This window comes from Biomphalaria glabrata, chromosome 6 (assembly GCF_947242115.1).
Source record: "Biomphalaria glabrata chromosome 6, xgBioGlab47.1, whole genome shotgun sequence".
Taxonomy (NCBI): domain Eukaryota; kingdom Metazoa; phylum Mollusca; class Gastropoda; family Planorbidae; genus Biomphalaria; species Biomphalaria glabrata.
Window position 1 is genome coordinate 54,636,744 of NC_074716.1, and position 27,637 is coordinate 54,664,380.

A 27,637-nucleotide genomic window follows, 5' to 3' on the forward strand; every position below is an offset into this window, starting at 1 on the left:
CTCGTGCACATCTACCAAATACTGATACACAGACATGTGAATTTACAGATGATTCAGTGCATATGATCTCTGTAAGTGATTCGAAATACAGTGAAATTAAAGACTGTACAAGAAAGGAACTTTCAATGCTTCTGGAAGTAATTATGACTGGTTGGCCAGACACAAGAAGCGAGACTCCAATTGAAGTCAGGTCATATTGGGATTCAAGAGACCAGTTATCAACTTCGGATGGTATTATATACAAAGGTCTGAGAATAGTCATGCCACCAAGCTTACGTAAATACATGCTAAATCTGATTCACAAGTCTCACTTAGGAATAGTCAAGTGTAAGCAGCGAGCCAGAGAAGTCATGTATTGGCCAGGCATGAATGCAGACATTGAAGTGACAGTTAGGGATTGTAGCAGGTGTGCTGAACATCAGAACCAAAATGTGTCAGAACCGCTAATGCCTACCAAGACACCAGACCTTCCATACAGCATGGTTGGGTGTGATCTGTTTAACTTTGAGGGTAAAAAGTATGTTCTTCTAGTTGACTACTTCTCAAAGTTTATTGATGTCAAAGAACTGTCACAGGAAACCACATCAGATATCATTGAAGCAATGAAGAGTATATTCGCATGCCATGGAATACCTAGAAGGTTAAGGTCAGATAGCGGGCCACAGTTGGCTTCAAGGGAATTCCTGAATTTCTGTAAATCATACGGAATAGAGCATGAAATGTCGAGTCCTCATTTTCAGAGTTCTAATGGCGAGGCTAAAAGAGCTATTGAAACAGTGAAGAAACTTTGGAAGAAAAGCGAAGACAAATCTCTGTCGCTATTAGACTACAGAACTACTCCACTGAGTAATATTAATTTGTCGCCAGCACAATTACTCATGGGACGCCGACCCAGAAATTTGTTACCTTCTAGCGAGGAAATACTCACACCTAAGACACCAGATCTCAAGGTGGTGAAGAAACACTTTGACTCCGAGAAACAGTCTCAGAAACATTATTATGATAAGAGGAAAGGAGTTAAGAGTCATAATCCACTACAAGACGGAACGGCAGTCAGAATGCAACTTAATTCTAAGTGGAAACCAGAAACAGTAGTTTCGAAGCATTCTAAGCCTAGATCATATAATGTCAAAAGTGGAAATAAGGTCTACAGAAGAAACAGAAAACACATCAGAAAGTCTTCTGAGAAAGCCAACAGATTTGACAACAATTATGACTTTCCAGATGACATCTCAGAACAACCAGAACCACTAGATCTAGAGAGTCCAAGATTACAAACTACACTAGATTTTGAGCCGCCACTACACACTGCTTCTTCTAACACCTCTAGACCAAATGAACCTTATGTAACACGCTCAGGCAGAATAATTAACAAACCCAAGAGACTTGATTTGTGATGAACTGATTAGACTTTTTAGTTGACTAGTTTGTTAGTTATTCTGATAAATAGATTTTCTAAATTAAAGAAGAGAGATGTAACATAATAGTATTATATGTACATTTGCACACTAGCGCGTCAGTGCAACACCGCTTGTGTTTACGTAATAAACGGAGTTACTAATATGTCTTCCCTCTTAAACACTAGTTTGTTATTTGTGTAACACGAATATTCTACACTTATAGGCTACAGCAAGTCCTTTTTTTATCACGAGAAACTTTAGCATTTTGTAGAAGCGAAGTTTTAGATTGTGACTATATAATAGGCCTATATATTGTAGATATTTTGAGCTAGGTAATACACTCTATAGTTATTCTTATTATTTGAGCGCAATGTATTTATATTACAATTTTTGTTCCTAGAATAAAAAAGGGGGGAGGGGGCGCCAAAAAATGGCGTGTTACAGATACACTGCCCGTTTTTAAACAGTTACTTCAAGATATCTAGTCAGGATAGAGTCTGGCTTTAACATCTTCATTATAGTGATGTTTTTATTTTAAAAACTCGATTCTTTGACAGTAAAGTATATCTACTTCAGTTTACTGGATATCGACGAGCGGTACCTGTTGAAAAAGGTTTGAAAAGCACTGATCTAGATCTAGATCTACTGGGTAATAGTTGAAAGCAATCGTATATTTACTAAATTCTTTATCACTTAGCCGAAATTCGTATCTATAGTTTTGTATATAAATAACAAAATGGCGAGTGTTTTGCTTTCACACTCACAGCATTCGCAGGTTGAAACTTTAAAGTGGCGTAAGAAACAAAATAAAATTCTAAAAAAAATAAATAAACTAAAAATTCTTTTGTCTGTTCGCGAACATTTATCTTTATCGGATGAAGCAACACGGGTAAATGTCTTAATAGTCTAAACTGTTCTAGATCTAGTAAAATCTAGTACCATAATTAGTATTTTGTCTAAGTCAAAGAGTATAGTAGTACAGTAGTACTAGTAGTTAGTAGTAGTACTACTAAGTACTAGTAGTAGGTAGTAGTAGTAGTAGTAAAATCTACTCTAGTAAATCTAGTAACTATTGTTTCTATTCTAGTTAACGATGATTTTACCGTAAGTAGATTTTAGTAGATCTAGACTCTAGACGTCTAGATAGATTATCAATATCATATCTAGATCTAGTTAATCTAGATCTAGTAGATAGTCTATGTCTATATGGATCTCTAGACTCTATTACTCATAAGTTAAATTATTATTATATATAGAGAGATCTAGGTCTAGAATATTGACCTTGAGGCACTAGTAGACTAGAGGACAAGTTTAGATTAGATTTTATTATCTTATCTAATGTAGATTTAGATCTAGAATATATTCTATCTCACAGTATCTGTATTACTATTATTATATCTAAATCTATCATCTGGATGATCTAGCCATGGGCATGGGCGCCCTCAGGATTTTTCACAGAGTGCAAGCTGCTAACCATGGCTCAAAGTCTTAGCCTCAACAGTAAACATTAAATACTCTATTTATTCATGAAATAAAAAAAACAAACTAAAAACGTGAACAAAATCTTCAATGTACACATTCATTGTTAACTTTATCAGTGAGGACCGTGCTTCCCTACATTCGATCAAACGAAAACTGCAAATGTTTGGCTGCTGAAACTGTCAATAACTTTACTAAATATACTAATGCATTGATTTTCGTTGCGATGGACAAGCTGCTGATGATCGCTTATCGAGTAGTTCTGATATTCTTCTTTGTATTGCAGCTTTTAGGATGAAGACAAAACAAGTTGAACTGACCATTATTATTGCTCGAAAAGCGAGACATATGAAGCAAGTTAAGAATCAAGATATGTAATGTAAAGCCATGTTCTCTAATAACTCCCAAAATCCAAACATGTTTTTTTTTTCTCAGTGTGTCTGTCGACTGCGAAATTCTCAGCAGCAGCAACTCAATATTTGGTATCAGGCTTTTCTGCCAGCAGTCTCTTCTTCCTCAAGATGACATTTCTGACGTGTTCCTTAGGATGGTCATGTTGGTTTTTGATTATGTCATTAAGGATGTGCTGTTGAGCGAAAAGACTACTACACAGTGGAAACTGGTTCAAGAACAGATGACTAATTAACAACAATGAAAAGACAAATCAGAAACAAGAGGAGAGGCATTTACTACACATGTGCAGTTTGTTTGGTTTTATTTACAGTCATTATTTTAAGATCCGCCAAACAGTCAAAGATCTCAAAGTTGAGACTTAAATCTCGAATGGATTCTTATTTTTCAGTTGATTGTGTCTAACACAAATAAGGTAAATTTAAATTTAGCAACAACACTATCGTTAGGGACAGTTACAGAAAAAGAATACTAGCCATCAGTAGAACAGCCTTGGGAAGCAATGACATTAGACACATGCAGTGCGTTTCTCTGAACCACAATTTCTTCACTAAAATACCCAGCAAATGTAGTTAATTCATGATGTATTTCAGGTGATATACTTTCCATATTTCACAGGCATAAAGCAATAGTAATCTAATGTGGTGTATAAAATACAAACATGCTCAATGTGTGAAGCACCATTAAAGAGTGGCAACACAGTTTTTCTGATATACTGGGAGATGTGCATTTGTACAAACTTTTTAAAGGGATTTGAGTTTTTCTTTGATCATCAGATAAATATTTGATTTATAAGCAAATAGTCCTTTTTTCTGAGAATTAATTGCATTTTTTTGTGTAGAGATAGGGACACCTCAAACACCCAACAGCTCTGTGGTGGTTGAGGGGGGGGGTGCTAAGTGGTTTAGTGCAGTTGCTTTAGAGCTAAGGGTTTTCAGGTTCAAATCTTGTTGAAGATTGTTTTTGAATTTCAGGATTTTAGAATGCCTTGGGTCAGTGCAATTCTAATGGGTATCTGACATTAGTTGGGGAAAGTAAAGAAGGTTGGTCGTTGTGCTGGCCATATGATACCTTTATAACAGTAGGCCACAGAAACAGATGACATTTACATCATCTGCCATATAGATTGCAAATTCTAAAAGGCATTCTTTTTACATTTTAATCCCTAACTATTCTAAAAATTCTAACCATTTTTTCATTCAAAGACATTTTTTCTTTTCTGAGCAACTAAATTGATGATCATGTTAAATCAACATTTGATTTTTAAAAAATAATTTCTGATTTACTTTGATGCAAGAAAAAGCTAATATTATAAGCATTACTCACCATAGTCAAATTATGCACTTTCATAAAGTATGCTAAGTAGGCTTAGCAAAGCATAAAAAAAAAAGAATATTTGCTATTGACCTTTTCGAAAATTAAAACAAAAAAAAAATTTTGTGCCAAGATCATTATACTACAGCTTTTTATTGTATTGCATGCCACCTAAAAAAAGTTTGACATTCTGCATGATATCAACTGAGGTCAATGAAATATGGAAAAGGAGCTACAAACTAAGTACATTAATGAAACCAAAAAAAAAAAAGAATTAGAAGATAACTACCATGTCAGACAAAAACTGTCTAATTTTAAGAAAGGCTTAACTTCTAGCTATGACCAATTGTGACAAAGAATACATTTTATTACTTAATTATCACAAAGAATGTCAAATTAGGTAGGAGGTGTGGTGGCCGAGTGGTAAAGTTGTTAGCTTCTGAACCAGGGGTTTCAGGTTTGAATTCTGGTGAAGACTGGGATTTTTACTTTCTGTAATGTCTTAGTGTCAATGATTAGATTGACCATGGTAATGACTTATGTCAATTAAAACATTGAAAAAGGTAATGAGTTAGTGTCAATGATTACATTGAGAATGGTAATGACTTAGTGTTATTGATTGGATTGAGAATGGTAATGACTTAATTTCAATAAAAACAACAAAAATGGTAATGCGTTAGTGTCAATGATTAGATTGAGAATGGTAATGTCTTAGTGTCAATGATAACTTTGAGAATAGTAATGTGTTAGTGTTAATGATTACATTGAGAATGCTATGTCAATGATTACTTTGAGAATGGTATTGTCTTAGTGTCAATGATTAGATTGAGAATGGTAATGTCTTAGTGTCAATGATTAGATTAAGAATGGTAATGACTTAGTGTCAATGATTAGATTGAGAATGGTAATGTCTTAGTGTCAATGATTACATTGAAAATAGTAATGTCTTAGTGCCAATGATGACAGTGAGAATGGTAATGTCTTAGTGTCAATGATTAGATTGAGAATGGTACTGTCTTAGTGTCAATGATGACTTTGAGAGTAGTAATGTGTTAGTGTCAATGATTACATTGAGAATGCTATGTCAATGATTAATTTGAGAATGGTAATGTCTTAGTGTCAATGATTAGATTGAGAATGGTAATGTCTTAGTGTCAATGATTAGATTAAGAATGGTAATGACCTAGTGTCAATGATTACATTGAGAATGGTAATGACTTAGTGTCAATGATTACATTAAAAATGTTAAGTCAATGATTAGATTAAGAATGGTATTGACTTAGTGTCAATGATTACATTGAGAATGGTAATGTTTTAGTGTCAATAATTAGATTGAGAATGGTAATGACTTAGTGTCAATGATTACATTGACAATGGTAATGTCTAAGTGACAATGATTACATTAAAAATGTTATGTCAATGATTAGATTAAGAATGGTAATGACTTAGTGTCAATGATTACATTGAGAATGGTAATGTCTTAGTGTCAATGATTAGATTAAGAATGGTAATGTTTTAGTGTCAATGATTACATTGAGAATGGTAATGCTTTAGTGTCAATGATTACATTGAAAATGGTAATGTCTAAGTGTCAATGATTACATTGAGAATGTTATGTCAATGATTAGATTAAGAATGGTAATGACTTAGTGTCAATGATTAGATTAAGAATGGTAATGACTTAGTGTCAATGATAACATTGAAAATGGAAATGTGTTAGTGTCAATGATTAGATTGAGAATGGTAATGTTTTAGTGTCAATGATTACATTGAGAATGTTAATGTCTTATTGTCAATGATTACATTGAGAATGGTAATGTGTTAGTGTCAATGATTAGATTGAGAATGGTAATGTCTTAGTGTCAATGATTAGATTGAGAATGGTAATGTCTTAGTGTCAATGATTAGATTAAGAATGGTAATGTCTTAGTGTCAATGATTACATTAAGAATGTTAAGTCAATGATTAGATTAAGAATGGTAATGACTTAGTGTCAATGATTAGATTAAGAATGGTAAAGTTTTAGTGTCAATGATGACTTTGAAAATGGTAATGTGTTAGTGTCAATGATTACATTGAGAAAGGTAATGTCTTAGTGTCAATGATTAGATTGAGAATTATAATGTGTTAGTGAATGGTAATTTATTATTGTCAATGATTAGATTGAGAATGGTAATGCCTTAGCGTCAATGATTAGATTGAGAATGGTAATGTCTTAGTGTCATGATTTGATTAAGAATGGTAATGACTTAGTGTCAATGATTAGATTAAGAATGTTAATGTCTAAGTGTCAATGATTACATTGAGAATGTTATGTCAATGATTAGATTAAGAATGGTAAGGACTTAGTGTCAATAATTACATTGAGAATGGTAAGATCTTATTGTCTATGATTACATTTAGAATGGTAATGTCTTAGTGTCAAAGATTAGATTAAGGATTGTAATGTTTTAGTGTTAATGATTACATTGAGAATAATAATGTCTTAGTGTCAATGATTACATTAAGAATGGTAATGTTTTAGTGTCAATGATTACATTGAGAATGGTAATGTGTTAGTGTCAATGATTAGAATGAGAATGGTAATGACTTAGTGTCAATGAAAACATTGAAAATGATAATGTGTTAGTGTCAATGATTAGATTGAGAATGGTAATGTTTTAGTGTCAATGATTACATTGAGAATGGTAATGTCTTATTGTCAATGATTACATTAAGAATGCTATGTCAATGATTACTTTGAGAATGGTAATGTGTTAGTATCAATGATTACATTGAGAATGGTAATGTGTTAGTGTCAATGATTACATTGAGAATAGTAATAATTTAGTGTCAATGATTATATTGAGAATGGTAATGTGTTAAATTCAATGATAAGATTGAAAATGGTAATGACTTAGTGTCTATGATTAGATTTAGAACGGTAATGTTTTAGTGTCAATGATGAGATTGAGAATGGTAATGTTATAGTGTCAATAATTAGATTGAGAATGGTAATGTCTTATTGTCAATGAATACATTAAGAATGCTATGTCAATGATTACTTTGAGAATGGTAAAGTGTTAGTATCAATGATTACATTGAGAATGGTAATGTCTTAGTGTCAATGATTAGATTGAGAATTTTAATGTGTTAGTGTCAATGAAAAGATTATGAATGGTAATGTGTTTGTGTCAATAATAAGATTTAGAATGGTATTGTGTTAGTGTAAATGATTAGACTGAGAATGGTAATGTGTTAGTGTCAATGATTAGATTGAGAATGGTAATGTCTTAGTGTCAATGATTAGATTGAGAATTATAATGTGTTAGTGTCAATGAAAAGATTATGAATGGTAAAGTTTTAGTGTCAATGATGACTTTGAAAATGGTAAGGTGTTAGTGTCAATGATTACATTGAGAATGGTAATGTTTTAGTGTCAATGATTAGATTGAGAATGGTAATGTCTTAGTGTCAATGATTAGATAGAGAATGGTAATGTGTTAGTGTCAATGATTAGATTAAGAATGGTAAAGTTTTAGTGTCAATGATGACTTTGAAAATGGTAATGTGTTAGTGTCAATGATTAGATTGAGAATGGTAATGTCTTAGTGTCAATGATTAGATTGAGATATATAATGTGTTAGTGTCAATGAAAAGATTATGAATGGTAAAGTTTTAGTGTCAATGATGACTTTGAAAATTTTAATGTGTTAGTGTCAATGATTACATTGAGAATGGTAATGTCTTAGTGTCAATGATTAGATTAAGAATGGTTATGTCTTAGTGTTAATGTTTAGATAGAGAATGGTAATGTCTTAGTGTCAATGTTTAGATAGAGAATTATAATGTGTTAGTGTCAATGATTAGATTAAGAATGGTAAAGTTTTAGTGTCAATGATGACTTTGAAAATGGTAATGTGTTAGTGTCAATGATTACATTGAGAATGCTAATGTCATTTTGTCAGTGATTACATTGAGAATGGTAATGTCTAAGTGACAATGATTAGATTAAGAATGTTAATGTTTTAGTGTCAATGATTACATTGAGAATGGTAATGTTTTGGTGTCAATGATTACATTGAGAATGGTAATATCGAAGTGTCAATGATTACATTGAGAATGTTATGTCAATGATTAGATTAAGAATGGTAATGACTTAGTGTCAATGATTAGATTAAGAATGGTAATGACTTAGTGTCAATGAGAACATTGAAAATGGAAATGTGTTAGTGTCAATGATTAGATTGAGAATGGTAATGTTTTAGTGTCAATGATTACATTGAGAATGTTAATGTCTTATTGTCAATGATAACATTGAGAATGCTATGTCAGTGTTTACTTTGAGAATGGTAATGTGTTAGTGTCAATGATTAGATTGAGAATGGTAATGTCTTAGTGTCAATGATTAGATTGAGAATTATAATGTGTTAGTGTCAATGAAAAGATTATGAATGGTAAAGTTTTAGTGTCAATGATGACTTTGAAAATGGTAATGTGTTAGTGTCAATGATTACATTGAGAATGGTAATGTCTTAGTGTCAATGATTAGATTGAGAATGGTAATGTCTTTGTGTCAATGATTAGATAGAGAATGGTAATGTGTTAGTGTCAATGATTAGATTAAGAATGGTAAAGTTTTAGTGTCAATGATGACTTTGAAAATGGTAATGTGTTAGTGTCAATGATTACATTGAGAATGGTAATGTCTTAGTGTCAATGATTAGATTGAGAATGAAAATGTCTTAGTGTCAATGATTAGATTGAGAATGTTAATGTGTTTGTGTCAATCATTAGATTGAGAATAGTATTGTCTTAGTGTCAATGATTAGATTGAGAATTGTAATTTCTTATTGTCAATTATTTCATTGACACTGGTAATGTCTTAGTATCAATGATTATATTAAGAATGGTAATGTCTTAGTGTCAATGATAACAGTGAGAATGGTTATGTCTTATAGTCAATGTTTACATTGGGAATGGTAATGTCATAGTGCCAATAATGACAGTAAGAATGGTAATGTCTTAGTGTCAATGATTAGATTGAGAATGGTAATGTCTTTGTGTCAATGATTAGATTAAGAATGGTAATGTTTTAGTGTCAATGATTACATTGAGAATAGTAATAATTTAGTGTCAATGATTCTATTGAGAATGGTAATGTGTTAAATTCAATGATAAGATTGAAAATGGTAATGACTTAGTGTCTATGATTAGATTTAGAATGGTAATGTTTTAGTGTCAATGATGAGATTGAGAATGGTAATGTTTTAGTGTCAATAATTAGATTGAGAATGGTAATGACTTAGTGTCAATTATTACATTGACAATGGTAATGTCTAAGTGACAAGGATTACATTAAGAATAGTATGTCAATGATTAGATTAAGAATGGTAATGACTAAGTGTCAATGATTACATTGAGAATGGTAATGTTTTAGTGTCAATGATTACATTGAGAATGGTAATGTCTTAGTGTCAATGATTAGATTGAGAATTATAATGTGTTAGTGTCAATGAAAAGATTATGAATGGTAAAGTTTTAGTGTCAATGATGACTTTGAAAATTTTAATGTGTTAGTGTTAATGATTACATTGAGAATGGTAATGTCTTAGTGTCAATGATTAGATTGAGAATTATAATGTGTTAGTGTCAATGAAAAGATTATGAATGGTAAAGTTTTAGTGTCAATAATGACTTTGAAAATGGTAATGTGCTAGTGTCAATGATTACATTGAGAATGGTAATGTCTTAGTGTCAATGATTAGATTGAGAATGAAAATGTCTTAGTGTCAATGATTAGATTGAGAATGGTAATGTGTTTGTGTCAATCATTAGATTGAGAATAGTATTGTCTTAGTGTCAATGATTAGATTGAGAATTGTAATTTCTTATTGTCAATTATTTCATTGACACTGGTAATGTCTTAGTATCAATGATTATATTAAGAATGGTAATGTCTTAGTGTCAATGATAACAGTGAGAATGGTTATGTCTTATAGTCAATGTTTACATTAGGAATGGTAATGTCATAGTGCCAATAATGACAGTAAGAATGGTAATGTCTTAGTGTCAATGATTAGATTGAGAATGGTAATGTCTTTGTGTCAATGATTAGATTAAGAATGGTAATGTTTTAGTGTCAATGATTACATTGAGAATAGTAATAATTTAGTGTCAATGATTCTATTGAGAATGGTAATGTGTTAAATTCAATGATAAGATTGAAAATGGTAATGACTTAGTGTCTATGATTAGATTTAGAATGGTAATGTTTTAGTGTCAATGATGAGATTGAGAATGGTAATGTTTTAGTGTCAATAATTAGATTGAGAATGGTAATGACTTAGTGTCAATTATTACATTGACAATGGTAATGTCTAAGTGACAAGGATTACATTAAGAATAGTATGTCAATGATTAGATTAAGAATGGTAATGACTAAGTGTCAATGATTACATTGAGAATGGTAATGTTTTAGTGTCAATGATTACATTGAGAATGGTAATGTCTTATTGTCAATGAATACATTAAGAATGCTATGTCAATGATTACTTTGAGAATGGTAAAGTGTTAGTGTCAATGATTACATTGAGAATGGTAATGTCTTAGTGTCAATGATTAGATTGAGAATTTTAATGTGTTAGTGTCAATGAAAAGATTATGAATGGTAATGTGTTTGTGTCAATAATAAGATTGAGAATGGTATTGTGTTAGTGTAAATGATTAGACTGAGAATGGTAATGTGTTAGTGTCAATGATTAGATTGAGAATGGTAATGTCTTAGTGTCAATGATTAGATTGAGAATTATATTGTGTTAGTGTCAATGAAAAGATTATGAATGGTAAAGTTTCAGTGTGAATGATTACATTGAGAATGGTAATGTCTTAGTGTCAATGATTAGATTGAGAATGGTAATGTCTTAGTGTCAATGATTAGATTAACAATGGTAAAGTTTTAGTGTCAATGATGACTTTGAAAATGGTAATGTGTTAGTGTCAATGATTACATTGAGAATGGTAATGTCTTAGTGTCAATGATTAGATAGAGAATTATAATGTGTTAGTGTCAATGATTAGATTAAGAATGGTAAAGTTTTAGTGTCAATGATGACTTTGAAAATGGTAATGTGTTAGTGTCAATGATTACATTGAGAATGGTAATGTCTTAGTGTCAATGATTAGATTGAGATTGAAAATGTCTTAGTGTCAATGATTAGATTGAGAATGGTAATGTGTTTGTGTCAATCATTAGATTAAGAATAGTATTGTCTTAGTGTCAATGATTAGATTGAGAATGGTAATTTCTTATTGTCAATTATTTCATTGACACTGGTAATGTCTTAGTATCAATGATTACATTAAGAATGGTAATGTCTAAGTGTCAATGGTTATGTTGAGAATGTTATGTCAATGATTAGATTAAGAATGTTAATGTTTTATTGTCAATAATTACATTGAGAATGGTAATGTCTTATTGTCAATGATTACATTGAGAATAGTAATGTCTTAATGCCAATGATTAGATTAAGAATGGTAATGACCTAGTGTCAATGATTAGATTGAGAATGGTAATGACTTAGTGTCAATGATTACATTTAAAATAGTAATGTCATAGTGCTAATGATGACAGTGAGAATGGTAATGTCTTAGTGTCCATGATTAGATTGAGAATGGTAATGTCTTAGTGTCAAAGATGACTTTGAGAATAGTAATGTGTTAGTGTCAATTATTACATTGAGAATGCTATGTCAATGATTACTTTGAGAATGGTAATGTCTTAGTGTCAATGATTAGATTGAGAATGGTAATGTCTTAGTGTCAATGATTAGATTAAGAATGGTAATTACCTAGTGTCAATGATTAGATTGAGAATGGTAATGTCTTAGTGTCAATGATTACATTAAGAATGTTAAGTCAATGATTAGATTAAGAATGGTAATGAATTAGTGTCAATGATTACATTGAGAATGGTAATGTTTTATTGTCAATGATGAGATTGAGAATGGTAATTACTTAGTGTCAATGATTACATTGAGAATGGTAATGTATTATTGTAAATGATAAGATTGAAAATAATAATATCTTAGTGTCAATGATTAGATTGAGAATGGTAATGTTTTAGTGTCAATGATGAGATTGAGAATGGTAATATTTAAGTGTCAATGATGACTTTAGAATGGTAATGTCTTAGTGTCAACAATTACATTAATAATGTTATATCAATGATTAGATTAAGAATGGTAATTTATTATTGTCAATGATTAGATTGAGAATGGTAATGCCTTAGCGTCAATGATTAGATTGAGAATGGTAATGTCTTAGTGTCATAATTTGATTAAGAATGGTAATGACTTAGTGTCAATGATTAGATTAAGAATGTTAATGTCTAAGTGTCAATGATTACATTGAGAATGTTATGTCAATGATTAGATTAAGAATGGTAAGGACTTAGTGTCAATAATTACATTGAGAATGGTAAGATCTTATTGTCTATGATTACATTTAGAATGGTAATGTCTTAGTGTCAAAGATTAGATTAAGGATTGTAATGTTTTAGTGTTAATGATTACATTGAGAATAATAATGTCTTAGTGTCAATGATTACATTAAGAATGGTAATGTTTTAGTGTCAATGATTACATTGAGAATGGTAATGTGTTAGTGTCAATGATTAGAATGAGAATGGTAATGACTTAGTGTCAATGATTAGAATGAGAATGGTAATGACTTAGTGTCAATGAAAACATTGAAAATGATAATGTGTTAGTGTCAATGATTAGATTGAGAATGGTAATGTTTTAGTGTCAATGATTACATTTAGAATGATAATGTCTTATTGTCAATGATTACATTAAGAATGCTATGTCAATGATTACTTTGAGAATGGTAATGTGTTAGTATCAATGATTACATTGAGAATGGTAATGTGTTAGTGTCAATGATTACATTGAGAATAGTAATAATTTAGTGTCAATAATTATATTGAGAATGGTAATGTGTTAAATTCAATGATAAGATTGAAAATGGTAATGACTTAGTGTCTATGATTAGATTAAGAATGGTAAAGTTTTAGTGTCAATGATGACTTTGAACTGTCACCTGATGCACATACCTTGCCGTGGTGTGACAGCTTGAGTGCCTCAATGACCCTCAGAGCTATACCGGCGGGAGTTCATCACTCCTGGCAGGTACTACCAAGCCGGACAGGTCTGTTAGGAAAGAGGCCAGACAAAAGGTGCATCCCCCTCCCCGGGACACAGGGGTTGTGCGATAGGCTAACAACCTGTCCATGGAAAAAAAAAGTGTTATAGAAACCAGAACAAAAGCACAAACACTAAACATTGTCAGAGGCGAAAGTAGAGCTCCACAAAGGAGACTTATGAAGCTATGCAGGGAAAGTCGAACGAATCCTGTGAGGCCGACCACTCTACTTAAACCAATGAAAAAGAAACACTTCCTTATTCAGAAGGCAGCATTTAACTTGGGAACATGGAATGTCCGCACTTTACTAGAACCAGGTAGATGTGCACAAACTGCCAAGGAAATGGCCAAACGCAGAGGAAGACCAAAAAGAACATGGCGACGCAGTGTACTTGAAGAAGCAGAGAAGACCGGGAAGAGCTGGGACACCATCAAAAAGCTAGCAAGAGACCGTGGAGAGTGGCGTGTTTATGTCGAGGCCCTATGTTCCATGAGGAACTCAAAGGAATGATGATGATGATGATGATGACTTTGAAAATGGTAATGTGTTAGTGTCAATGATTACATTGAGAATGGTAATGTCTTAGTGTCAATGATTAGATTGAGAATTATAATGTGTTAGTGTCAATGAAAAGATTATGAATGGTAAAGTTTTAGTGTCAATGATGACTTTGAAAATGGTAATGTGTTAGTGTCAATGATTACATTGAGAATGGTAATGTCTTAGTGTCAATGATTAGATTGAGAATGAAAATGTCTTAGTGTCAATGATTACATTGAGAATGGTAATGTGTTTGTGACAATCATTAGATTGAGAATAGTATTGTCTTAGCGTCAATGATTAGATTGAGAATTGTAATTTCTTATTGTCAATTATTTCATTGACACTGGTAATGTCTTAGTATCAATGATTATATTAAGAATGGTAATGTCTTAGTGTCAATGATAACAGTGAGAATGGTAATGTCTTATAGTCAATGTTTACATTGGGAATGGTAATGTCATAGTGCCAATAATGACAGTAAGAATGGTAATGTCTTAGTGTCAATGATTAGATTGAGAATGGTAATGTCTTTGTGTCAATGATTAGATTAAGAATGGTAATGTTTTAGTGTCAACGATTACATTGAGAATAGTAATAATTTAGTGTCAATGATTCTATTGAGAATGGTAATGTGTTAAATTCAATGATAAGATTGAAAATGGTAATGACTTAGTGTCTATGATTAGATTTAGAATGGAAATGAATTAGTGTCAATGATGAGATTGAGAATGGTAATGTTTTAGTGTCAATAATTAGATTGAGAATGGTAATGACTTAGTGTCAATTATTACATTGACAATGGTAATGTCTAAGTGACAAGGATTACATTAAGAATAGTATGTCAATGATTAGATTAAGAATGGTAATGACTAAGTGTCAATGATTACATTGAGAATGGTAATGTTTTAGTGTCAATGATTACATTGAGAATGGTAATGTCTTATTGTCAATGAATACATTAATAATGCTATGTCAATGATTACTTTGAGAATGGTAAAGTGTTAGTGTCAATGATTACATTGAGAATGGTAATGTTTTAGTGTCAATGATTAGATTGAGAATTTTAATGTGTTAGTGTCAATGAAAAGATTATGAATGGTAATGTGTTTGTGTCAATAATAAGATTGAGAATGGTATTGTGTTAGTGTAAATGATTAGACTGAGAATGGTAATGTGTTAGTGTCAATGATTAGATTGAGAATGGTAATGTCTTAGTGTCAATGATTAGATTGAGAATTATAATGTGTTAGTGTCAATGAAAAGATTATGAATGGTAAAGTTTCAGTGTCAATGATTACATTGAGAATGGTATTGTCTTAGTGTCAATAATTAGATTGAGAATGGTAATGTCTTAGTGTCAATGATTAGATAGAGAATGGTAATGTGTTAGTGTCAATGATTAGATTAAGAATGGTAAAGTTTTAGTTTCAATGATGACTTTGAAAATGGTAATGTGTTAGTGTCAATGATTACATTGAGAATGGTAATGTCTTAGTGTCAATGATTAGATTGAGAATTATAATGTGTTAGTGTCAATGAAAAGATTATGAATGGTAAAGTTTTAGTGTCAATGATGACTTTGAAAATGGTAATGTGTTAGTGTCAATGATTACATTGAGAATGGTAATGTCTTAGTGTCAATGTTTAGATTGAGAATGGTAATGTCTTAGTGTCAATGTTTAGATAGAGAATGGTAATGTCTTAGTATCAATATTTAGATAGAGAATTATAATGTGTTAGTGTCAATGATTAGATTAAGAATGGTAAAGTTTTAGTGTCAATGATGACTTTGAAAATGGTAATGTGTTAGTGTCAATGATTACATTGAGAATGGTAATGTCTTAGTGTCAATTATTAGATTGAGAATGAAAATGTCTTAGTGTCAATGATTAGATTGAGAATGGTAATGTGTTTGTGTCAATCATTAGATTGAGAATAGTATTGTCTTAGTGTCAATGATTAGATTGAGAATTGTAATTTCTTATTGTCAATTATTTCATTGACATTGGTAATGTCTTAGTATCAATGATTAAATTAAGAATGGTAATGTCTTAGTGTCAATGATAACAGTGAGAATGGTAATGTCTTATAGTCAATGTTTACATTGGGAATGGTAATGTCATAGTGCCAATAATGACAGTAAGAATGGTAATGTCTTAGTGTCAATGATTAGATTGAGAATGGTAATGTGTTAGTGTCAATGATTAGAATGAGAATGGTAATGACTTAGTGTCAATGAAAACATTGAAAATGATAATGTGTTAGTGTCAATGATTAGGTTGAGAATGGTAATGTTTTAGTGTCAATGATTACATTGAGAATGGTAATGTCTTATTGTCAATGATTACATTAAGAATGCTATGTCAATGATTACTTTGAGAATGGTAATGTGTTAGTGTCAATGATTACATTGAGAATGGTAATGTGTTAGTGTCAATGATTAGATTGAGAATGGAAATGTCTTAGTGTCAATGATTAGATATAGAATGGTAATTTGTTAGTGTCAATGATTAGATTTAGAATGGTAATCACTTAGTGTCAATGATTACATTGAGAATGGTATTGTATTATTGTAAATGATTAGATTGAAAATAATAATGACTTAGTGTCAATGATTAGATTGAGAATGGTAATGTTTTAGTGTCAATGATGAGATTGAGAATAGTAATGTTTAAGTGTCAATGATGTCTTTAGAATGGTAATAGCTTAGTGTTAACAATTACATTAATAATGTTATGTCAATGATTAGATTAAGAATGGTAATTTATTTTTGTCAATTATTAGATTGAGAATGGTAATGCCTTAGCGTCAATGATTAGATTGAGAATGGTAATGTCTTAGTGTCATGATTTGATTAAGAATGGTAATGACTTAGTGTCAATAATTAGATTAAGAATGTTAATGACTTAGTGTCAATGATTACATTGAGAATGATAATGTCTTAGTGTCAATGATTAGATTAAGAATGGTAATGTTTTAGTGTCAATGATTACATTAAGAATGTTAATGTCTAAGTGTCAATGATTACATTGAGAATGTTATGTCAAAGATTAGATTAAGAATGGTAATAACTTAGTGTCAATAATTACATTGAGAATGGTAATGTCTTATTGTCTATGATTACATTGAGAATGGTAATGTCTTAGTGTCAAAGATTAGATTAAGGAATGTAATGTTTTAGTGTTAATGATTACATTGAGAATAATAATGTCTTGGTGTCAATGATTACATTAAGAATGGTAATGTTTTAGTGTCAATGATTACATTGAGAATGGTAATGTGTTAGTGTCAATGATTAGACGGAGAATGGTAATGTGTTAGTGTCAATGATTAGATTAAGAATGGTAATGACTTAGTGTCAATGAAAACATTGAAAATGGTAATGTGTTAGTGTCAATGATTAGATTGAGAATGGTAATGTTTTAGTGTCAATGATTACATTAAGAATGGTAATGTCTTAGTGTCAATGATTACATTGAGAATGTTATGTTACTGATTAGATTAAGAATGGTAATGACTTAGTGTCAATGATTAGATTGAGAATGGTAATGTGTTAGTGTCAATGATTACATTGAGAATGGTAATGTGTTAGTGTCAATGATTAGATGGAGAATGGTAATGTGTTAGTGTCAATGATTAGATTGAGAATGGCAACGACTTAGTGTCAATGAAAACATTGAAAATGGTAATGTGTTATTGTTAATGTTTAGATTGAAAATGGTAATGTTTTAGTGTCAATGATTAGATTGAGAATGGTAATGTCTTAGTGTCAATAATTAGATTTAGAATGGTAATGTCTAAGTGTCAACGATTAGATTGAGAATTATAATGAGTTAGTTTTAATGATAAGATTATGAATGGTAATGTGTTTGTGTCAATGATAAGTTTGAGCATAGTAATGTGTTAGTGTCAATGATTACATTAGGAATGGTAATGTCTTATTGTCAATGATTAGATTGAGAATGGCAATCTCTTAGTGTCAATGATTAAATTGAGAATAGTAATGTCTTAGTGCCAATGATAACAGTGAGAATGGAAATGTCTTAGTGTCAATGATAACATTGAAAATGGTAATGTGTTAGTGTCAATGATTAGATTGAGAATGGTAATGTTTTAGTGTCAATGATGACTTTGAGAATGGTAATGTGTTAGTGTCAATGATTACATTGCGACTGGTAATGTCTTATTGTCAATTACTAGATTGAAAATAATAATGACTTAGTGTCAATGATGAGATTGAGAATGGTAATGTTTAAGTGTCAATGATGACTTTAGAATGGTAATGTCTTAGTGTCAACAATTACATTAATAATGTTATGTCAATGATTAGATTAAGAATGGTAATTTATTAGTGTCAATGATTAGATTGAGAATGGTAATGCCTTAGCGTCAATGATTTGATTAAGAATGGTAATGACTTAGTGTCAATAATTAGATTAAGAATGTTAATGACTTAGTGTCAATGATTACATTGAGAATGATAATGTCTTAGTGTCAATGATTAGATTAGGAATGGTAATGTTTTAGTGTCAATGATTACATTGAGAATGATAATGTGTTAGTGTCAATGATTACATTGAGAATATTATGTCAATGATTAGATTTAGAGTATAATGTCTTAGTGACAATGATAAGATTAAGAAAGGTAATGACTTAGTGTCAATGATTACATTGAGAATGGTAATGTGTTAGTGTCAATGATAAGATTGAAAATGGTATTGTGTTAGTGTCAATGATTAGACTGAGAATGGTTATGTGTTAGTGTCAATGATTAGATGTAGAATGGTAATGTTTTAGTCTCAATGATGACTAAGTTTTGGAGGATGTCAGGAGGAGCATACCAGTTTACAATAACTTCTATTAGTGACCATAAAAAGAGCAATTAAAAAAGGATTATAAGTTAACCAATTACAATCTTAGAAGCCCAACTACTAAGTACTCTAAGTAGTAAACTCACTTTAATTTTTATAATAACACTTTGAAAAAGTTTTCTCTATTAAATCAATTATTTTATATGAGTCAAACAAACATGGTTAAAGGAGACGAATCACAATATAATCATATGTAGTGTAAACAAAATGTTACTTTGTGACCAAAGATTTGATAAGTTGACTAAAAAAAAGCACAATGGCATTGTATTCACAAGAATTCATTCAATCTCGTTTTCACTATGCATGAAGATAAACATATTCCCCTTTTCTAAAGACTCAATATTCAAACTTTTGCACAATGTAATCTTATATGTACACGAAGATGGCTGCAAAGTCTTGAAAACAAACAAAAAATGAACTATATCTGGATCATTAAATTAGGTTTGGTCTAAGTCTACCTTGTTTCTCAATATCTCTATTATACACTGGTAATCTACGTATAAATCATTACGCTGCTTGGCTTTGTAGCACTGGCAAAGATATTTATATATATATATATATATATATATATATATATATATTATATATATATATATATATATATATATATATTGTAACGTTTCTCACTACCCAGGCACTCTGCAAACTGCACCACACGACACAACCAATTAAAAGAATGTGACAACTCAGGGCTAAAAAACAGTTTAATATCAAATATATCACAGCCAGACAGGTGACCAGACAAAAATAGATTAACCGGTACCAGCATTTTAGTACATTTTAGTTTTGAAAATGATTTTAAGGTGGTAGAGGAGACAATTGCAAGCCCGCTAAAGCTTAAAATCCGTAAATGTTCACATTACCTAGCTAATCTTTGAATTGGGTTGGACATAAGTTGGTGCATAAGCAAACATTAGAGTTGCATTAGAGAATAATCCATTTGGTTTATTGGCTTGACCACATAACATACGTTGAAATCCTTGAGTTGTCACAGATAAACAGTATCCATGCCACAGCAGCAATAACGTGGGAGGGTCAACAAAAAATTACAAAGATACCCTTAAGAGTTCTCTCAAGGTGTGTGAGGGAAACGATCCTTTCTCATTGCCTGAGGCCGTGAGTGTCGTGTTTCATGATATAAGGCAAGGAGCTCGGTAATCAACAAAAAACGTAGATCTAAGAATAAAAAAAACGGAAAGTGAGAAAAGAAGCAGGCATATCTGCAGCAAACCCAAGTTACCAATGCCGTCTATGAGGTCGGCTTTTTTAAAGTAAAAAATTGGACTCCATAGCCATCTTTAAATTCATAGAAAATGGGAAATAATCTCATCTTAAGTTACGAAGGAGGAGCTATATATTTAAGCTAGCTGATCTGCTCATTAACTGATTAGCTATCGGTTACGTTAATGTGCGAAATCGACATTTTGCCTCTAAATATAGGCATAATGTTCATATTAACGGTTTAAGTACTCTTAGGGTTAGGATAGGGTTGCAAGCTCCTGCAAATAACTATAAAATAATAATTCAATTTATTAAGCGCTGTTAACAAAGCAATATAAACTCTTGCAGAGCTGACTTTTTGTGTCAAAACGCAAGAGTTAAGTCGAAGATAACTACAACATTACGTAGTACCTGGACAAGTGGATCCTGGTAGTTGGTGATAAATATAAAATGTGTACTCTTCTAATTCTGTTCTAATGTTGCTGCTCGGCGGTCTGGAAGTTCAACCAGAAAACAGCGCCCACTTTCTGTTTCTACTGCGCCAAATACCTATATTGTTCATACCTCACAACCAGCAAAGACATACCTGACTTACTAGGCGTCCCATTTTTACCACTGGAGCAATACACCACAGGTGCGTTATGTAAGTCAAACTCATACGATACGTCACACACGCACACCAATCACCGTTCACAAGAGTGGAGGGGAGTAATAGGGGGAGAAAATGAAAGAATGTCAAGAGGAGGAGAGGGAAGAGAAATTGGGGAAAGAAAACTAAGTCTTAATAGTAAAAAGGGAAGGGGGGGGGGACAGAAGTTATCTAAGACGCCCAGGATGACATCACATCCAGACGATGGCTGCTAGCGGCTCCTGGATGTCCCTCTTTGCTTTAGCAGAGACAAGGGGAGGGAAGCGACCTCTGTGACCCGAGTTGAGTCTGTCTTGGTCCAATGAATGAAAAAGGGTTTGTGTTTAAAGGAGATGGACTGGGTGACAAAATCAGCTCTTCTATTAGCATATGTGATGTAATACTAAAATATGATTTTATTCTTTTTGACTCACAATCGACTGGTGTCTGGAAATTTAAGCTCCCAGTAATTTAGTCACCCGGAAATTTAGGAACCGGGAAATCGGGCACTTTTTGACAAGGCGGAAAATTAGGCACTCTTCAATAGAGACTTAATTTAGAAGAAAATTGATTTTTTTAGCGCATTTTATTCCGAAAAGACCAACTGTAATATTGGTATTATAATCAGGACAATGTCTGTCTTTGACAAAACAGAGACTAAGCATACTGAAGTAAGCAACAGAACTATCAGGTTACATCAATGGTAATTAGATTACTGATGGTAATTAAATAAAAAAAATATCGATTAATAAAAAAAGCTTTTGCTATGATGAAAGAGCTATATTATAGTGAGCTTTTAGCCTAAGTCTTTCGCCCCAATCACTTTGTGCATAAGCATTTCCCTGTTAGCAAGCACTGATAGTCACGTCAAAGCATATCTTCATTGGCCTACAGCGACAAGAGTACCTGTTTGATTCCGCAACTCATCTGGCCCCTGTTACAGTAAGATTCACACCTGGAAGTCATCATTCTCTGGTCAATCTGTTGTTCACGCATCCAGCTCTACGCCCCCACCCCTCACCCTGCCCGCTCCCGCAGTTTCACCCCACCCCCTGACTCCCTCCCAGCCCGCTTCCGCAGTTTCATCCATTTCTTGAACCTGTCAGTTAGCTTCAGTGACCTTGGCTACCTAGTCACATTCCTTGTACCTCGTATATTTCTATTAAATAATAAATATTTATAAATAAAATTCTTTTCTATAAAAACCTAAGTTATTTATTGCGTGTATCCTCCGGCACATACTAGATACTATGCAACAAGTCTCATAACACACAACATTACACTAGACTAGTCCACTAGATTTAGGCTTAGATCTATTTAAATTCAACATTCAATTCAGCTTTATTGAAAAATGTTTCAAGTTGTCAGCACCTTAAATCTTCATCAAAACATTTAAAATATAATTTCATAGATCTATACAATAATTCCATCATATGTAGTCCTAAATCTATTTAAATTCAATTTTGATAACATAAAAAAATGTATACCTAGATTTACGCTTTATCATGTTATTGTTGTCATTTTAATTTGAGAATAATATTACTCTCCCCCCCCCCAATTCCCTATGTATTCCTATTATTTCTATTTGTTTTGTTTCTTCCTCTCTGGGTTCCAGTCTAGTCTTGCAATGTTGTCTGCTGTTCTTCCCATTGTGTGCCCAATGCATCCCCATGTGCATCATTTGATTAATTAGTTTAGTTGTGCTGTCTGGTTGTTTAGGCAACTCTAGCTCCTTGGTCACAGACTGAGATGTACAGATCAAACCCACCCAGTAGTGCTACCATCTGCCTACAGACTGTGATATAAATTCTAGTTAGCAGAAAGGCCCAGACCTGACTTGGAGCCGGAGTCAGGGCCTCCTGACCTGCTAACACTTTACTTTTTATTTCTAAAAATAGATGGTTTTAAAAGATCTTTATTTAGACTACTAAACATTATTCATTATCATAGTTTATAATATTTTTTCAGATATATATATATATATATGGAGAGAGAGCATAAAGGAAGGGTCACGGATTGCAGATGTCATACACAACAGAAGCAGAAAGAATGGTAAAAATGCAACGGCGCCTGGTGATTATATATACCCAACCTGCGATCGCAGCAGTGTATCAAGGATTGGCCTCTTTAGTCACACAAGAAGTTGCAAAGGTAAAAGATCGTCTCTCCAGATGTAAAATGCCGCAGAATATATATATATATATATATATATATATATATATATATATATATATATATATATATATATATATATATATATATATATATATGTTTACAGGATTTGATTTGGTGATCCCTCTTCAGAAACATCAGGTATGTTATTTAAATTTATGCATTAACAACCAAATAATAATGACTAGATATTTCTTATGAAATAATAGTTATTATGTGTACTCCTCAAAAGTTGTATTGGAATAATTTGTTTTTAAAACAAAGCTGGACATTAAATTCAATTGTGATTGATTTCAACCTACTGATACAAGGGGCATGCTTGCAAGTATAGCAGCCAAAAAAAAACTAAATAAACAATAACCATACTTTTAGACTTAGATCCTGTTTGGTGCATTGAGTGGCAAGCTGTCTCCAAAAAGATCTGTCTGAAGTCTGTTCACCCATATTTATAGAAATATAAAAAGATTCTGACTTCTAGAAAAGATAAAAAAATGGAAAGGCTAACTAAACTTTGACAATGTAATGGAAAAAAATCAATGTTGAACCATCCTAATAGTTTGTGATGAGAAATGTCATCAGCCACCTTGGCAGCAGTACCAAAAAAACTGCCAAGCCAAATGTTAGGCACTGTCATTTTTGTCTAGTAAATGATGTTTCACAGCAATACAGTGCAGCCCTTCATCAGAACAATGTTGCCTGAGTACTGAAACTTAAATAAGTTTAGAAACCTTTGAAAGCATCTTGTCAAATTACAACCAATACCTTCTGAAGAACTTTATAAAATGGTACTCAAAACAGCTTAGTTTTCTCTTTTAGTGAGTGCTGACAAAACATTAATGAGGAAGTGGACTCAAGATAAGGATACCATCATTATATTACATTTAACTTATGCATTACACTTTTTATATTTTAAATTTTGCATTTTAAAATGTAATTTTTGCTGCAATATTTTATCAACTTTTTTTTTTTTTAGATCAAAGGAATGTACATGCTGCTGATATAGAAAAAGTTTCTGACTGCTTACAGATCAGTGTTCTTAGTTCTGCTATTGATTTACTATTGCATAATAAATAAACATGTAATGATCAATCACATTTTTATACCAAGTTCATCTAATGATTTACACAGCATATTATCAGCATTCACAGTTCATCTAATGATCTACATATGAAGCAGCACCATGCAGAGCTAACATCACCTACTGAAGAGAGTTTCCATCATGCTTTAGCAACAATCCAAAAACAAAATGAAAAAGTGGTTTCTTTGTTTGGGACAAGTCCTGAAAGGCCTTCAGAATCTGGGAGCACACTATTGTTAACAAGCAGTGTGTCATATGACCATCACAATGCCCAACAGCCTTTACTTTTCGAACCAAAGTCAGGTAACTATGAAACTATCTAAAGCACATAGGAGTCTAATGACACATTTTTACTAAACTTTAAATTAAATGGATCTTAAATGTCTAGTGAAACATTGTAATCAAACTATGATTTTTTAATATAGTCTAGTAAAACGTTATGATTAAACTTTGTTTAGTGCATAAATGTCTAGTGAAAAATTCTGATAATACTTTGTTTAGTTCATATGAGTGTAGTGAAAAATTGTGACCCAACTTTGTAATATGCATAAAAGTCTAGTGAAACATTTTGATCAAACTTTGTAAAGTTCATAGATGTCTGGTGAAACAATCTGATCAAATCTTTTTAGCGCATAAAAATCTAGTAAAACATTCTTATCACCTATGCTTATCTTATAGAAGTCTAAAAAAAAGTTCCCTTTTCAGTCCTTGTAATCTATAGGAAAGTTGATATTAAGGTTATAAATCTGTTTTTGTGGCCTACAGTTAACAAGCAGTTTGTCATGTCTCCTTATTAAAGGTTCTGGATTTGTTAGTGGTTTGCAGCTTGTTCATATTTCCTTTTTGAACTCATTAGTATTTCTGAATTTCTTTTTAATTTCTTAGACAGCTCATTAGGAGTATGGAACCCTTTCCTATGACAACTTTTTAGGAGTGTTATGGTATCATTGATATGTGTGTGTGTGTTTTATGATTAGGGTTAGTTATGCAATGAGAATGATGCAAGATAAGCCGCCTTGTCATTAGTGTTCTTGACTCCAGAATGCCTATTTAAAAGTACATTTTTTTAGTGAGTTAGATTTTCTTTGGAATACAATTTTTTCATTATTACTAAGTTTATTACATTTAGGCTTTCCCCCAGGATAGATTACAGTTATTCATTTCATTTAAACTTGATTTTCTTTATAATGTAATTCAAGTTCTGTTTTGTTTGTTGTAAAATGTTTTACATGTTTCGGATGTTCCTTCAGAGTTGAAGATAATTACTTCCTAGTCCTAACCTCCCGCAGGACGACAGGGGATGGGAGCGGGCAGGGTTTGAACCCTGGACCATCGATAAATCTGAACGACAGTCCAGCGCGCAAACCACACGACCAGGCAGCCATCCAGTTCTATTTAGTATTAATCATAAAAAATCAATAAGTAATTTCAAGTTAAGATGTAATATACCTTTAGTAGTTTAATTGTGTACCAGCAGTTTGGTGCTTCAGGTCAACAACCATACACTACAAGGAGTTGTCAACTGGTTGATACTTACTTTGAGAACTCATTAGGAGTTTGCAACTTGTTAACATTTTCTTAGCTCATCAGGAGTTTGCATCTTGTTCATATTTTCTTAGATCAGTGTTTCCCAAACTGTGTTCTGTAGAACCCTATTTAACTAGTAACCACAACATAAATTTATCTCTGTAAAAAAAAATGTTTCGCTAATGACTCAAAATGTGTGAAGTGTTCCATTAAGAATAATAATGCCTTAGAGAACTAACTAAGAGTTTGCAACTTGTTCATATTTCATAATATATAGCTCATTAGGAGTTTGCAACTTGTTTATATTTTATTATACAACTTATAAGGAGTTTGAAATTCATTCATAATTCCTTGACAACTAAAGGAGTCTGCAACATGTTCATGTTTACTTAGACAGCTCATTAGGAGTTAAGAACCTATTCATGTTTCCTTAGAGAACTTATTAGGTGTATGGAACTTGTTCATATCTCCTTGACAGTTCATTAAGATTCTGCAATTTGTTCATTTTTCATTTGACAGCCCAATAGGAGTTCAGAACTTGTTCATATTTCCTTTCTTGAAGGTCACCAATACATTTCTGTAAATAATGTTGAATAATGTCTATATTCAAATTTTTTTGAAATACTAAATTTGATTTAAATGGCTTTGGTTAGATTAAAATCATGTCTGAAACTTTGTTACAAGTTTAGAGATTGTCTATTCTTACTCTTAATTTTACCTTTTTATTAACTTGCGTATTTTTGTTTTTATTTCTTACTCATAATTTTTACCTTTTTATTAACTTGTGTATTTTTGCTCTTTTTTTAGGACACTTTTCAAAGATATTTTAAGATGTTGGCCTCACATCTTGACACTTGTTAGAGTGTAAAGATTTGACTTAACAAATGTTAAAATAAAAAGAGCACATTGTGGAGAGTTGACCGTCATTAAAAAATGTACATGTACTTATTCTGTTTAAAAAAATGTCCCTCTAACAAATAAAAAAAAATAAAGTAAATATATTACTCTTCTTTTTTGTAAGGTTTAGCTGATTTGCTTCACTTTCTTACCTTTTTTTTTTTACACTTATAATAAACTTAGGAAATCAGTATTTGCTCAGGCTATGAGCAAACTACAAACAATACCAACTGAAATATACAGAAACTAGTTGACACAACATAACCTGTGGTAAAAAAAATGGGTTAGCTGATTTAACTAGAAAAAAAGCAGAAAAATTAGAGACCACTCTATTTGAAAAGTACAACAATCCAAAGTTATGTACTTAAAATCCAACCAAAGAAATGAAAAAAAAGGCAAACATAATGGGGGGGGGGTCACTTTATCACATTGTCAATGTTTGGGACTGTGATAGAAGTTAGAAAAAAATTAATAAAATTTGTACTAATTAAAAATATATATAAAAAAAGTTTTTTTTAAACATTGTGTTTATTTTTTAGATGGCCACCATCTCCATAGAGACCCAAAAGACTAGACTAGACATGCCTAAAGCCTATCTTCTTAACTATAAAGTTATATAAAAAAATTGAAATTTCACAGTACATCCCCCTTATGTAAAATAGGCATATTGATCATTTTCTTATAAAATTGATTTAATTTTAGCTCTTTAAGGCATTCTGCTAAAAATTATCTTAATTGATTTATTAAACTTAGAGGATTTGAATTTTGCTGATGATATTTAGCTTCTATTTCATTTTTAAAAATGTCAGTCTAAAATTGGGCTAGCAGGCTACTAAACCAGATTATCATAATAAAATGCCTAGTAGACAATCTATTACTTTGGATGGATGTCTGTTACAGTCTGTCAACAAC

At 31.7% G+C, this 27,637-nt stretch overlaps 1 long non-coding RNA gene across 1 annotated transcript; it reads left to right on the forward strand.

The window, feature by feature from the left end:
• Window positions 1–1,786: 1,786 nt before the first annotated feature.
• LOC129927015 (uncharacterized) lies at window positions 1,787–5,272 on the forward strand. The gene is made up of 2 exons (XR_008778723.1): window positions 1,787–2,289; window positions 3,315–5,272. It is a non-coding gene; the product is annotated as an uncharacterized LOC129927015 (long non-coding RNA).
• Window positions 5,273–27,637: the final 22,365 nt, after the last annotated feature.